The 16,525-nt window shown below is 39.3% G+C and overlaps 2 protein-coding genes and 1 long non-coding RNA gene across 5 annotated transcripts in view; 1 reads left to right on the forward strand and 2 right to left on the reverse strand.

Annotated features, from left to right (window-relative positions):
* Positions 1 to 16,525, forward strand: part of LOC124861391 (NACHT, LRR and PYD domains-containing protein 3-like) — a 923,911-nt gene that overhangs the window by 396,386 nt on the left and 511,000 nt on the right. The window lies entirely within an intron of this gene.
* The window catches only part of LOC124861426 (gastrula zinc finger protein XlCGF57.1-like), a 1,067,819-nt gene that overhangs the window by 4,575 nt on the left and 1,046,719 nt on the right, over positions 1 to 16,525 (reverse strand). The window lies entirely within an intron of this gene.
* LOC124861534 lies at positions 13,823 to 14,819 on the reverse strand. The gene is made up of 3 exons (XR_007036656.1): positions 14,689 to 14,819; positions 14,317 to 14,402; positions 13,823 to 14,053 (listed from the first exon to the last, which is right to left on the reverse strand). It is a non-coding gene; the product is annotated as an uncharacterized LOC124861534 (long non-coding RNA).

Below are 16,525 nucleotides of genomic sequence, written 5' to 3' on the forward strand. Positions count from 1 at the left end.
TGGTGATGTACTGATCCGAAGACGTATTAGCTGTCTGTGTATATAGTAAGTATTTGTCCCTCATGTAATTCACATGCTCTTACTACAGCATATAATTCTGCTGTTTGGGCTGAGCATGTATTGGGTAGAGATTTAGCTTCTATTATCCTGTCGATGGTTGTTACTGCATAACCAACTCTATTCTTTCCATATTCATCTTTGTATGCTGAGCCATCTACAAACACCGTTTGTGAGTTTGATAATGGTGTTTGGGAAATATCTTGTCTAGGTTTTGTATCTTCTTCTACCTTTGTTTTACAGGAATGTGATTTTCCATCTTCTGCAGTAGGTATTAGAATACTTGGATTTAAAGGGCACATCTTTTTATAATTATGTTTGGCTGTGATAATAATAGCAATGTCAGTGTGATATGCCTTGCATGTAGCGTCAGGTGCTTCTCTTAATATTCCTGACTTCAACATATCTTGTATTACTGACTGAATACCTTCTTCAGCTTCTGGCTTGAAGGGGTATTGGCGGACTAATAGCCTTTCTTCAGATATCAGTTTTAACCTTGTATGGTGGGAACCCCTTTATAAGTCCTACATCAGTTGATGATTGGGACCACAGTTCAGGTGGGACAGCAGCTAGGGCAGGATGCATGTTGCTCTCTTTGCTCTCAGGAGAAGAAAAGGACACCTAATCAGTTCTGTGCTGCACAGAAATATTAAAACACTTGTTGTTTTCTAAGATATCACCAGCTAAAAACTTTTAAAACTTTTGAGAGTAATTGGTTTTGTTAAACACATTTCCCTTGGTAAAACAAACCTTTAAAATGAGTATGAAAAAGTGGGTTATTTAGAAAGAATCTGATTGGACAGTGGTACCACACAAAAATTAAACTAATCTCATGTTTCCTAAAAGACTCTGCATGAAAAGGCCTTCAGAACTGTGGAGTTAATTTCCACCACAGTAACAAGTTTTTTTTTAAGCATGCTTTTTCTTTATTTTAAAACAGATCTGTATTTTTGTTTTGTTTTTGGCTTTTTAGCATAATGTTTGTCTGAAGCTTGTTATGAACTGGGATAGAAGCAAATATGATCTGAGGTAAATTAGGAGCTGTGAACTAATAATTTTAAATCTGATTATTGTCCAAGCAGAAACAATATATTTAGCCAATCCTTCAATCTCTGCAGAAAGTTAACACCATTGTTCAATGCAGTAGTACTCAACTTGTGGTTCCTGGACTCCTGAAGCCGGTAAGCCATAGATTTTGGGTCCATAAAATTATAATACTTAATTAAAGGTAGACCGATTACCCATTAAAACAGATCTAAGCCAATGATGAGTTCCAGTCATTTGGTGGCTTTGAAATGCAATAATACTCAAAATTTCTACTCTGGGGAACACAGATTGGGGTTGAAGAGTTTAGTTTTGGAACCAAGGTTAGGATTTTTATAACAGAATCAAGACAAGTAAAATCCTTCATTTTAGGAAAAGAAAAGAAATAAAGGCCCTCTTAACAGTAAGAGGATGGTCGGCTTAAACTCAAGTTTCCCTGTTTGATTTCTTAGGGTTTAAAGATTAAAGGAATACATAGGAGTACAAAGGTACACAATGTGATTTCAGATTACTAAGAGATAAAATATTGGAACATTTATCAGCATTTGGATTGTAAAAGAGGGGTTCTAGTAATAAGTTTTCCCCAACTCTCAAAATTTAAATAGCCCAAATTAAAGAAAATGATGTTTGTTCTTTTTTAAACACTATGTGGGAGAAAGTCCAGTTTAGAGACAAGCTTCTTATCTTAATTTCTGATTAAGTCAAACACTGCAGTTTTGTTTAGTTTGGGTATACCATAAAAATGTCAATGCTGACTTTTCTAATTTCCCCTCGGGGATCAATAAAGTATCTTTGAATTTGAATTGAATTGAATTAAAATACATCTTTGCATTTAACCTGAAATTCTGCAATACAGCTGTGATCAAATTGAGCCAAACAAAAAGAGAATTATAACAATAACTCTCAGGATTGTAGTTATTATTACAGAGTTACAGTACAAAGAATTAGCGAAAGGTTTCAGCATCAGTAAATTTGGATTTATATAAGAGAAAACTGTTGCTGTGCTTCTAAATACTTTGAGATTTTTTGGATTATGTGCTCTCATTTTTTTTAAAAAGGATCCTGACGATTGTCATAACAAAATTGATCAATTATAGCATTAAAAGATATGGCTGAGAAAACATATTCTGAAAAGAGATTGTTAAAAATTTCTTTGAATTCTTGAAGCTTCAAATTTGGCCATTTGTCTGTCTTTGATGTTTTGTCTTTGTTTTGTTGGAGTGAATGTTTGTTTATATGTTGCATGAAACAATAATCCATGTTTAGAATAATGTTTCTAAATCCCAGATTGATTTAAACTTTGAGTTTTCAGGAGAGTTAAGAAGCAGCTTGTTTCTCAGGTAGGTGCATGTTAATAGCTTTGCAGTTTAAGTTACACTAATGTGGGATGGGATGAAGAAATTGTGGGTCCGCCCATAGGCTGCCAATCAGAGGTTAGTTCTGCCTGACTCCGCCCACCTACCAGGTTGGTTGTGCCTTTGTTGTCATGGTAACGCTCAGCACCTCCCTTCCTGAGTTTTAACATTGTTTAAGAGACAATAGAATCAAAATGCTTGTAGTGATTGTTGCCTTAAAAACATGTTTTTTTTTTTTTGTATAATGATTAAGGATGTAGCATGACTTTTAGATTTATGTGTTTTATTGCTAAAAGGTTAATGAAATAGTTTAAACTAGTTTGAAGAATTAGTTTTGCATGAAGAATCATTGGTGATTAATTAGATTGAAAGTTTCCCTGGTACCATTAAGCTAGCTGATAATTCAAGATATGCCAAAAGTAAGGAATATATTTTTGATAAAGAATCTGAGTCATGACTTTATACTTGGTGGGAATTATTTATTAGATTCGAATTTGTAGGGTTTATGCATCTGAATTACATTAGATGTCCATTAATCTAATACTCATCTTCATACAAGACAAATCAGGATGATATGTGACTAATTTCTAAGTGAGACATTGATGAACTGAATAACTAAAGTTTGTGTTTAGTTGTTAATGGAACTGAATTGCAGTTAAAAACATCTGGATTTTCTTTATGTTGCTTTCGTTAAATTCATAGTGACACATAGTTATGTCAGAATTCATTTCTTTGGTTCTATGTAATGTGATCTTGGTTACTAAACATTTTTGTACAAACTTTTTGCTGGATTGTCGCATGGGTTGGACCCTGTTCCAAAAGTTGTAGCACTCATGGGAAAAAGGGTAGCTCATACCTCCAGTGAGGACTTAGTGACAATGCGAGAGAGACGTTGTACTTTGTTTATATAAATGGTGCATAGCTCCCTAAGACCACATTCTGAAAACCTCTCTGAAATTATGGTGTTGATTCTTTTGTGAAATTTTATATCTCCACAGATTAGACCATTTTTGAAATTATTTTTGGGTTTTCTGAAACTATGAAATATTGACCTGTAATCAGACCTTCCTCAAACATCAGGTCACATTTTTGATATTCAGAATATTTAGCTGATGGTCACTGCTAGTATATCAGGTGAAGTCAGAAGATCAATTCTTTGGATTTTGTTGGATGTTTTGATGAAGTTCATGTAGTTAAGCACTTAGGTTTGAGAATGGGACTTTGAATTGAAAGTTAGCCAAGTGTTGTGAAGGCTCTACCTATTGTTCTCACTTATATGAGATTGAGACAAAGGACACAGGCAAATCTCAGTCCTTTTGAAGTGCTGTGTGGCAGGTCTCCTAATTTGGATATGGGGATATTGCCAAGAAAATTTTCTTCCACATCTTTGTTTTTTAGGTAGGATGTTGTTTTACTGTCAAAACCTGTCCACTGTGTTTTCTCAAGTTTCACAGACGGTGAAGGCTGCATTACCAGAAACAGCCACTTCCACCCTCCAGTCCTTTATTCCTGGGGACTGGATTCTGGTCAGAGAATTTAGGAGAAAACACAGGAAGTCCAGGTGCTGGAATGGCCCATATCAGATCCTACTAGACACCCAGAAAAGCTGCAGGAAAGTTCCAGTTCCTCCAGCTTCATCTGGCTTCCAGGACACAAGTCACCTTCTAACTGGATCATCCACGGCTGAAAGGTGTGAGGACAGCGGACCACCACAAGACAAAGAACTGTAAGCTGATCACTGGCGAGTGATTGAAGAGGTGGTTGAAGAACACTGTTCTTACAAGGGCACAATAATCCCTTGGGCAGTGCATCGTTATTTCAGAATCTACTTAAGGCCATCGCATTGCCTGAAAGTTAGAAATCATAAGGTCATTTGCCTCACTGCACACACACCACAGTGTGAGATTCTTTCCTCCCACTTTGACAGCAAGACTGACTCTGAGGAGGATATCTCGGATGCTTTTATCTAACTTTTATGTTTATTGCTTGATATTTATCATTATGGTATTATTACAAATTTGAATGTGTTCATTTCCACCGTTGTTTAGTTGGACTATGGAAGCCTAACTTCCTGCAGGTTAGAGTTCCTGTTTCTAAATATATTTCTAGAGGAGCTTCCTACGACCGCCCACCTGTACCAGACAGGTAACAGGCAGCTTGAAGCCACTCAGGAGAGACAGCAGGATTTTTTGTTTTTTAAGTTGTGTTTATAATTTGTTTTCTTTGGGAAAAACTGTTTGCTTTCAGTACCAGAAGAAAGGACATTCCACTTCAAGGTCACGATGCAGCTATATGGAAGATGGTCTGTTCTGATGCTAATGATTGGTATTGCAAGTATTTTTATAACTCTTGTGTTCATTTTGGGAAAGGTACAGCAAAGACAATGTGTGGTTAATCTGACTAATAATATCCATCAGCGGATTTGAAGAGAGATTCATCACTTTTCTGACTACTATGATCATACTGATAATGTTTGGTGGCAACTGATGCATCAAAACTGTGAGGAATTATAGTGTAAGGGAAAGCAGAAATGCTTGTAGATTTTCTAGTGAGATTAATTTAACGTGTGCGTCTACAGGAACTCTATAGAATTCGGGGTATTAGAAATCCGATTAAAGATCCAGATGTTTGTATTACACAGGAGGACAGTACACCTTATTTCCTTGGGAAGACAGTAGGTTGCGAAGCTATTATATCTGTTTTATGTGCTTTAATCAACAGACATAAATTTGAGTCATGTCCTATCAGAACTGATCCTTATACTATTTCTGAATCTTTGGCTTCAGATCCCTTTGTGTTAACTTTTAATCTTACAGCCTTACCGGATGGAGGTTAGTTGTATGGCCAGGCAGGTAAATTAACCAGGGTTTTGTTCCTTTTCCTTTATGAGATGGGTACTCATGTCCTCAGAACATGGGTTGGATGTGTGGAAATAGATTATATCTGTATCTGCCTGCTACTTGGTCTGGAGTATGTTATTTGCAAACTAGAATGGCTTTGGATTATCTGTTAGCTGAGAGGGGTGATGGTTTTGAAGAATTTTCCTTTAGTTGTGATTATCTTGTAATCAGAAGAAGGGAGTGTGATGGAAATTCTTGCAGTAAGCATTTCACAGTGTATGACCTTTGGTTTACCTCACTCCAGTGAACATCTGTGTTAGAGGAGGAAGCTGTAAAAGCCATTATCAGAAGTTTAATGGTTAAGGACATTTGTTACGGTGATGCCTCGGGGAGAGTAGATGGTTGTTCCTAGGTAACCTTCTCACCTCTGAACCCGAGAAGTGCAGTGCAAACTACAAAGTTTTGACACCCTATCTCTTTATTTATATGCACAGTTCAACAGACAGTTCAGACAGAGTGTATGTGTGTGTGTGTGTGTGAGGCTGAAAGGAGGCTGGTTCTCACGGCCTAGTGTGTGAAATAGATAACGGTGATCTCACACACAGGAGGGCTGCATACTAGAGCATGATACAAAGTGGACTGCAGGTGCCATGCAGCACAAAGTTTTTACATGAGTGATAACAAGTCCTCGCACCCATCCAACACCGGCACATGCGCAGTGTCCTCTGCAGATACTTGGGTGTTTATGTTCTTACTGAAGGTTTTTAAAGGAGGCAGATGTTGGTCTATGGTTGTTTTCACCAAACGCTCTTCCGTGAAGCGGTCAGAGCCAGTCTTCTTTCCCCAGGATGTCTCTCTGTTGGACGCCTTACAGCCAGAGCGGTCAGCTGCTCTGCTGAAAACTAAGAAGCAGTGGTGGACGAAGTACTCAACTATAGTACTTGAGTAAAAGTATTGATACTCATGGTCAAATCTTACTCAACTATAAGTAAAAGTTGCTGTGTGCCAGCAGTTATATTCAGCCTCTGGCTGGCAGACAGCGCCAGATTCTTGAAAGCCATTAAAGTGAGTAGATATCCAGCGTTCCTTCCTGCCTGATCACGTTTTCTGACCATGGTTTTGTCTCTTGGATTTCACCCTCTTGCCTGGCCCTTGTTGGATGTCTCTAGCTCTGGATCTCGACCCAGTTTCTGTCCCTGGATTTATGTCTCAGCCCAGCCCCTGGATTTATCTGCCTGACCCTGCCTGCCCGGACTCCCTGTCCTCGCCCAGTCCCCTGTCAGGTGTCCTGTCCTGGCTTTTGTGGTTCTAATTTGACATCAGTCAGCGGGACAATCCCGTACAGACGTTCTGGGATGGTTTCTGATTGAGCACCTCCCAGCTGAGGAGCCGTTTCCTTTAGTGATGGGCAGATGAGGCCTCGTAGGGTGTATGGCCCATTTTTTAAAACTGTGTCAACATTGTGTTGAAACTGTGTTGCTGTATCACTTGCAGTGACATCTGCTGGATTTAAAAAGTATTTGCAGGCAAATTCAATAAAGACTGGAAACAAGGTTCATTCACATGTTTTTATTCAGAAACATCAGCTGCTGTAACAGCTTTGGGCCGAAGCGATTTTTAAGTTTACAAACCATTTCTCCGGCTTTCTTTGGCTAATCATGGTCTTGATAGCCTAAAATTAAAAACACAAATGGAGAAGAATAATGCATGAAAGTACATAACATGCTTATACTTTGTTAACCTGTATAACACCTGTCCGAGCTACCGCCCCCTGCTGGCGGTCAGACGCCTCGGAGCTCCTCCGGTACTTGGTTCCCATGAACTGATCACACTCTTATCTAAAGACTCTTAAAGGAACGACTCTCAATCAGTTTCTAACTTTTAGCTCTTTTTAATCTAAATTAAGGCAGAGGAATGATTACAGAGATCAGCGCTGAGGCTCCCGTCTCGGACCGGTACCGTCTGTTAGAGGATGACAAATAGCCTCGATAGAAGGTTACATGTAGTTTTATATCTGGCACTTCAATGCAATGGATGTTCCCTCCGTCAGTGTTTATCAGTAGACTATGTGTCACCATTGTGGTGTCTATCTGTTAGGTTGTGTAGTAGCGGGTGTACATACTTAATCTAAGTGTGCTGTAGGTTTCTAATCAACCCAGTTATACCAGCTGCTCCACCATCAAACCCAGTGCCTCAGCTTCAGGTCATTTATGACAAACCTTGGGCCATTTATCCTTGTAATGTGTGTCTATGAGCTTCTCATCCTATTGTAACAAAAGGGAAACATTAGAACTTATATTTTATTTCACTATGGTATAAAAGGTAAAAACAGCTATGAGTCATATTAATAAAGGTTATTCTTAACACACCCATTAATCAGTTTGTTTCACGTACCTTTCTGCTTGGCAGAACATATGAGGGCTCAAGAAGTATGAGGAGAACACCGCAGTGAAGTTAGTTTGAAGTTGGATATTCGAGATCCGCGGATTCAGCGGGTCAGCCTCCTGTTTCGGCCGGTAAAAGCAGGCTGGTTCCGGGGAACTGCTCTCTGCTGTCTCGCTCCTCCAACACACGGTGGTTCACTTTGGGACCGTCAATAAATGTCCGAACCAAACACTCAGGAGAAACAAAAATTAATAACTTTAATGTCTTGTAACCCAGTGACACAAAATTCATGTCAAACCATTATTTTCTTATTTAGACGGATTTCCTATTTTTTTATGATTTTTTTTTATATTGAAATTCACAGTTTTTCTTCAATAGTTTTTAGGTCATGTGACCCACTGACAAAAAATCTGTCTGAAATTCCAGACAGAGCAGAACCAGAGCCAGAACCAGAGCCAGCCTTCTTTATCAGCTTGTTGAGCTTTTTTAAGTCCCTGGCTCTGATGCTGCTACCCCAGCAGATGATGGAGAAGAGATCAGACTCTCCACAACAGACTTATAGAACATCTGCAGCATCTTGCTGCAAACACTGAAGGTCCCAGGCCTTCTAAACAAGTACAGTGTGCTCTGTCCCTTCTTCTAGATGGCTTCACAGTTGCATCTCCACTCCAGTCTGTTGTCCAGGTGAACACCGAGGTATTTAAACCTCCACCTGAGTCTTCTGGAGTTCCTGACAAAGCAAATCAGGTTGGATTGTGTTAAATGGAGAAATCAAAGAACATGACCCTCACAGTGCTGCTGGCTTTGTCCAGATGACAGTGGGTTTGTTGAAGCAGGTGTTTGATGGCATCTTCAACTCCAACTCCACAGCGATAAGCAAACTGAAGGGGTTCCTGAAGGTTCATTGTTTGCTTACTCAGGTGGGCCAACAGGAGTCTCTCTAGGACCTTCATGATGTGGGATGTCAGGGCAACAGGTCTATAGTCATTGAGGACTGATGGTTGAGTTTTATTTGGTACCGGAACAAGACAGGAGGTCTTCCACAACACCGGAACCTTCTTCTGGACCATGCTAAGGTTAAAGAAGTGCTTCAGAATCCCACAGAGCTGCTCTGCCTAGGCCTTCTGGACTCTAGGGCTGACATGATCTGGACCTGCAGCCTTATTCTGGTTCAGTCTTTCCAGTTGTTTTTTCTTTTTAACTGACTTCTTGAGACACACAGGTGGAAGCTGGAGGAAAACGGAGCATCAGCATCTTCTGATTTGGTTGAAGACAAACATGTAGAAGCAGAAGGTCCATGGGTGACGTGGAAGAAAAGACATTTGAGGTGTTACTGGATAGCTGTGGGTCAAAGGAGGGTGGAGGTTCTGTTTGGCTGTGAGCAGGAGAGAAGGATGCTGAGCTTGTTTCTGAACTGAACTTATTGAAGAATGTGTTCAGTTCATTGGTTCTGTTCAGACCTCCATCAGTCCAATCTTAGTTCTGCTTGAAGCCTGTGATCTTCTTCATCCCTGACCACACATCTCTGATATTGTTCTTCTTCTTGTACACCTCCTTGCTGTGTCTTATCCTGACTTTAAGTTGCTTCTGTAAACTTCTCAATAATTCTCTGTCTTCTTCTCTGAAGGCTCTTTTTGTTCTTGTTAAGCAGGTCCTTCAGGTCACTGGTGATCCAGGGTTTATATCAAACCATGTTCATGTTTTAGAAAGGACAAGTCTTTTTGTGGACAATCCATAAGATTTGTTTCAGACATTATTACATCCTCAAACTGAAAGAAACATATTGACCAAACATTTTCAGCTGTAAAGAACCCAGTGGTTCTATTAGTGTTGACTAGAGGGAGCTAAACACACATGCAGGCCACACTTTTCAGGTTTTGCTTAGTTTAACAGCAGCAAACAAAGTGTTTTTATTGTTGAACTTTGGTCATCACATAAAACTCCACTAAAATGTATTGTAATTAGTGGTTTCACAGCACTAAGGCAGATAAACATGTAATAAGTATGAATAGTTTTTTCAGTGCAAGTTGTGTTGCTTATTAAAGAGAAAATATATTGGAATATGTGGTTTTACAGCATCACTTGTGGAACAACCTATGGGGTATGAATACTTCTACAGTGTTTTAATACGGTGGCTCAGAGGTGTCAGGTCAAATACAAAAACCACAACACAAATACAAGAGCACACCGGAAGTAACAGCGCCTGCTACATGAAACAACGGGAAGAGAAGCTTTGCTTGCTAACAGCAGACACATCTTGCCTGTTTGATAAGTGAAACGCTTTTTTTTAATAATCAGTCACACTGATTGGAACTATGAGTCTACAACGAGCCTTGACTTTGTTGCGTAAGTTAACTCACGCAGTTACAACTGCTGCTATAGGCTTAGGCTGCTGAAGGACATAATGACCACTTTCACCCTCTTTGCTACATTCTCACACTACTCTCTAATTTTGCATTATTTGCTGTTATTTCAGCTTTTAACTTTGTTTTCTCTTTTCTCTTCCTAGAAACTACATCTGGCCTGGCTCTGTCTACCTGTGACACCTTTCTGGAGAAGGGAATCGTCCGAGCTTCTGCTGGCAACAACTTAATGCTCACCCTCTACCGATGATCTACATAGCCCTGTCTTTCAGTGTTTAACCCTTTCTCTCTCCTAGACATGGAAATTGACTGAGCTTAACTAACTAATTATATGTGCTGTCTTTCAGACACTAACCTTGAAAACTGGCTCTGAGTTTATCTGTTCTTTCTTTCTAGGCGTTTACACCTATGTCGGATATCATAAAGCTAAAGTAAAGTAAAGTGAAGACGGTTAGCATATCGGCACCTTACGCTAGCAGAGGCTAACGTGTATCTGCCTGACAAAATGTTATGATTGTCATTTTTACTTATGTTCTACTTTATTAATGTTAGTGGTTCGGCTTAAACTATATTGATTATAAATAATGAGCTGTGTTTATATAGCGGAAACTAAACAGTTTTCCGCGGTCAAACACTGTTGTCATGGTAACCATCCTCTAACCCATGAGAAGTAGCCAGTTGGTTACAGTTGTGAATTCCATTGTGAACCGGAACTATACTCGTTTTGTTTTGTCTTGGACTGTGTAACATTTTATTGCTGCACAGATCGTTAAGGCCAGTGGAGTATTTCTTTTCTTAAGCAAAGATTTTTCTTTTCAAGTAAAGTCCAATTTTTTGTTGATGGGGTAAAACAAAGGACAGAGCTAATTACAAAGGTCATTGTTTTGTTTCTGCTGTGATCATATTTGTTTTGTGTGTGTTTTTGTTGACCAGACTCCACAATCTGTTAACACCATTGAATGACGAAGATCTTGATGAGAAAATGACACAAATTCTGCAACACCAGCCAAACTGTGGATACAAAATGATGCTTGGTCACCTGAACGCACAGGGCATCCACATACAGAGTAAGTGACCATTACTCATTCAATGGGAATTGAGAATTCCTTGTTAGTGGCGAAGGTTCAACTTGTTTCTTTCAGTACGTCATTTTTTGCCATTTTTGCCTGTTGTACGACAACGGGTACAGGATTCCATGCGGCGTGTGGATCCTCGTGGAGTTTTGATGCGGACCCTTCAGCTGAACCCATGGAGACGGAGGAGGTACTCTGTGCCAGAACCAAACAGTTTGTGGCACATAGATGGCAATCACAAACTGATAAGGTATCTGAAGAGCATTAATGATTTCAACTACTTTTACAAAATCATAGCAACCTTTGTATGAGGGAATAATCCTCACCTTAAAAATTGCATGCATTTTACTCAGTTTTCATTTGAGATTTGTTGGTGGATATATTAAAACACAATTTTAAATCAGAATACAGGCCATAAATTGAATTAATCAATTTTTTTCAGTTGTGAGGGCTTTAATTAACACTGCAACATATATTAAAAATGTGAACTGGGATTGTGTTGACCTGAAACGTGATTCATCAAGATTTTATGTGTGAAATTAAAATGGGATTACTGAGGCAACATGTTCTGTCAATGCCCTTAAAGATAATAGAGATACAGTACCTAAAGCTTTATTTTATCAGAGTTCTGTCACACAACACAAAGCTTTGACACACAGACAGAGCAGGTTGTGCCATTGCTCTTAAACCATTTCTATAAATCTACATAGTTGTTTGAAATAAACCATTCATTCATTCATATTTTAGATGGCGTATTGTTGTGCATGGTGGTACTGATGGCTTTAGTCGCCTCATCGTATACCTGAGTGCCTCCACCAACAACCGCGCAGCAACAGTCCTGAGCAGCTTTCTCAAAGCTGTTAACGTCTATGGTGTACCATCCCGTGTGAGATCGGACAAAGGAGGGGAAATGTTGCTCACTTCATGGTGGTGTTGGACCACTTGTTTGCTGAATATTGGACTACTTGCACGGTACGGGACGCCACCAGGCCTCCTGGCGGTTTCGGCCATTTTGTATCCAGGACATTGCGACTGACGGGGCGCCCCAAGTCTGACGTCACAGGACGCTATATGTGGAGGCAGCCATTTTGAACACCTTGCCTTCAGCTGGAGATCGTGACCCGATCACCAACATCTGAAGCATCACCTGGAGAAGAGTCCCGAGTGGATTTCATTTATTCTCTCTCGTTGGCCAACAAACAATTCCTAACTGAGGTTTCTGGACTAGGAAGGCCAGAGATTTCACTTTGCCAATCGAAGACGTGAGTTTAACACGTAACTAAAAACACGGAGTTTCGAGGAGACGAATCGTCACCGTGTTTTATCCTAAGTCGACTTTGATGGTCAGATCACGTTTTTCCCTTTTCGCCAAGGAGGCCAAAGGACGAAGACTGACCGCTTTCTTGGAGTTTAACTGCGGACGTGCAGCCACACTTCACCCCCCTTTTTCCCTCTCACTCGCTGCCCTAGAAGGAAACTTCACCAAGTAAAACCCATCCTTTGTTTTAATCTTTTTTATTTCTTTATTAGGAATAGCCGGGCAGGGTAGAGGAGATTTTTAGTGCAGTTAGAATCTAATGTGTTCTGAATGATATGTGCATGTAACCTTGTTATTGAAACTTTGATGTTCCGTGTTGACATCTGGAAGCCGCGGCGCTCCCAGCTCTGTGCGTGTTTTGTGGGGTATTTACCACCTGAGAGCCACAGCGCAGGTGCGCTGTGAGACTGGACTGCTAAAATAACCTTATGGTGAAATTCCCCATTTTCTTTGTCTTCAACCTCACTGCTTGCTAGCTTGCCGCCAAAAGTTTTATAACTCTTTGTCTGCTCAAGAGTTGGTGGAGGTTTTATGACTGAGTATAACTGAGTTACAGTTGGAGCTGCAGCCCCACTCTCCACTCACCACCACACCCCTTTGTCATATTATCATTTTTGCCATAACTGCTGGTTGATTCAAAACACACCCACTGCTGTTTTCTTTATTTTGCTTAGTTAGATATTTTACCCCTTTTATGTAGAACTTTGCATGTTGAGTAGGTGATTTAATAAATATTCACATAGATGATAACAGAAGGCGTTCTGTGTTTATTTTGTACAAGTTATTCGTCAGTCAAGGACTCTGTTCTTCTTGAGCCTCTTCTTTAACATCTGCAGTCATCATTGAAACACATTACATGCATTATGAACAACTTTATCCTGACAATGTTACAGGGGCAAGTGAGAAATTTGGTAGGACACGGAGGGACAGATTTGTGACCGTTAAGATTTTTACTTAACTTCCAAATAGTAACAATTGATAGAGGTTGAACCTGCATTTTTTAATTATCTACAGAAACAAAAAACTCCAAACAAGTTAGGAGATAAAATATATATTTGACACAAGTATCACTGAGATTACAACAAATGTCACATGGCACTGTGAGGGTGCTGGAAAACATCTCCCTCACTGAGGTGAAGCACACACGGACACTAACAGGAAGTTTGTTTTGTTATGCTTTTATTTTGAAGACTAACTTCTTTTTGTTTGAGGGTAACTTCCTGAGGGGTAGATTCATGGCGTCCACACATGATGGAAGCCTAATGACTTCACCTGGAGGGAATTACCTGATCATCCATCTCAGACCACTGGGTGAAGCTGAGGGTTAAAGTGGACTGAAACTTTTGTATGATATTGTTATTGTGATTATGAGAATGTCATATAATAAATGACATTACAACAGAAAAAAAAGTGTTCAATGAAATAGTTTTTTACCTGTGTTCGTGGTCTGTGCCATCTTTGTAAATGACTTGTGCAAACCAGTGCAGGAGGAGCAGCTGGAGCTGGGAGTAGTGGGCAGTCTGGTAAAGAAGTGCAACTACATGGTTGCAAAATCCTTTTCCAGCTGCACAACTACAGGAATGAGCAACAACTCAGCCTTTTCAACACCCAGTGAGATCTAAAACAGATCACTGTTTTTAGCACATACATACAAGTAATGACTTGTTATAACATGTTTAGCTTTAATCACGTAATAGTATTTGAATATGAGCTGCAACAGCAGCAGAAGAGAAATAGTAACCACTGAACAAGAAGATATTATTGTTAACTCTAAGTCGTACAGAAGTTGTCAATTGTAGGTGAAAGTTTTCCAGGTGTCATAAATGGACAGGAACTCGAACAAATGAACATGAGCCAAGCGGCTGTCTGACTGTTTCAAACCTGCAGTCTGTGGGGTTCCTCATGTTTCTTCATGGACCTGAAGCTTCTAGCTCTGACCACTACCTGTCCCTCCACGATATTTGATACTACAGGCATGCAGAAGCAAAGCACAATTTGAACATCTATGATGTATTAACTAACATCTTGCACGTTTTTCTTCACAAATTGTAAAGGCAAACATATCAGAATGTTAAAATATCATTTGAAGGTTTATACCATGTCTATCAAATATTCCAAATAATTTAGCACACTAAATTAGGCTTCTTTATCACGACGTTTCTGTACTTCATATGTTGTAGCTAGCGGTTAGTTCGCTAAGCTCTCTTTTCTTACCTTGATAGCTGTGGATATTTTCTTCATGGAGGAACTTACACCCCTTGTCCAGTTTATTTGTTCATGAATTCACCACTGCGATTGTCTCCGCATCAGCGAATGAAAAAGCTGGCAAATTCAGCAACCTTGTTGAGAAAATAAGAGCCATTTTTCCTTATTATGTCTGAGACCCGCAAAAACAGGAAGTGATCCAGCACCAGTAGACGCTACTTCCGGTTGTTGTGAAAAACTTCTTGATAATTTAACATTTCATAAATATTTGACTAACTTTCAAGTGAAAACTCTGTAGAGCTGCTTCTAATTCACACTTACTGAGAAAACATTGATTTCATGCTAAAGGAGGAAGAGGAGTTAGGAAATAAAAGTAGAAGCAGCAACAGATCAACAATGGCTTCATCAGCCAATCAGGAGCTAGAAACCAGCTAGCTGCTCAGTTAGACCCTCTGGTGGACACAGTGTGTAACTACAAGCAAAGTAAAGTTACACAGGTAATATCTAGTTAGCATTTCCTGTTAGTTATTTCACAATAAATCACCGGTAACTGGATTTATCTGCATTATATATATTTGTATATTTACATTGGAAATTACATATGTTGTATCAGAGAGAGTAAAAAAGATTGAATGACCTGATGACAAAAGATCTTCTCAGCTGCTCCATTCTTGAGTACAGCGAGCAGAAACTCCAACTATTGCTGCAGCTACTCTTCTGACCAGCCAGAAGGCTGAGAAGAGGGTTTCTGTTGTTGTCTATTATTGCTCTGAGAGTAAATTAGAACCAGAGATAATCACTACATATCAGCTGCTGTGTTAAACTCTGTATTAACAGGATGTGTTTATGTTCAGACTGAATTAAACCCTGCAGTGAATCTTATTCATGTTTAACAACATTAATTTAAGCTAATTTTATCTCACTTCATAAACGTTAAAATTATAACAAAGAAAGAAAAACAATCCATCCTCCACAAAGGTGACTGTAAAAAGCTCTTAAGAGTTTGTGCCACCGGTATGTAGTAAGCACATTTTTGTGTCATGTTTTCATCCAATCCCAACACCACTTTTTGGGGTTCTGTATATGTACACATTTTTGTGAATGTCTGGTTTCTGGAGTTTGTTGTTTTTAATTGTTCCTGATGACAAGCAGAGAACAAATCGGATTCTTTAATGCAGTCACAAATTTGATTGACTGCTTCCTCTGACAGGCTCCTATTTTTTAATAAGGAACCTACCTTAGTTAAAGTGTAGGCTTGACCCAACTCATGAATATTTTGCATTTCCTCAACGATAATTTGTATAGTAGAGGCAGGAATAAGCAGCTGTCCTTGCAGTTTAAGGTAAAAGAGACAGACGTTTCTGAGATATGACTCACGATCATTTTCTACCATGTCAATGGCTCTACCAGCTGCTTGCAGGGCATCTTGTGTGTTTTCTGGATTGTTTGTTGCTACGGTAATGACACAAAGCTCAAATGTTTCATTATTTCTTCTTTTTTAAATTAACAAATAAAGAAGGCTAGTAAGCTAAGTACTGGTTACAATTTAAAGAGTAATATGTTAGTGGAGGCACTGTTAGGTTAGTATCATTTTTAAAAATCAATTTAAATGGAAAGCTAGTAAGTATTACATCAAAAGACTAATGCAAGTATTATGATAGGCCAAACAAAATCTATAAATAATCTTCTTACGATTTGATATTTTATACATCAATAAATAGGCAACGTCCCAGATTCACAATGTAATATTACTGAACTAAATTTATTTTTAAAATATATTCAAAAAGTACAGCTTGAAGGAAATTAACCCCCCTCCATGAACTAACCCTGTGATTCCCTGCATGGAGAGAATGCCTGGAGTGTAAAGCAGCCATCAAAGCAAGGG

The sequence above is a fragment of the Girardinichthys multiradiatus genome, chromosome 24 (assembly GCF_021462225.1).
Source record: "Girardinichthys multiradiatus isolate DD_20200921_A chromosome 24, DD_fGirMul_XY1, whole genome shotgun sequence".
Lineage (NCBI taxonomy): Eukaryota > Metazoa > Chordata > Actinopteri > Cyprinodontiformes > Goodeidae > Girardinichthys > Girardinichthys multiradiatus.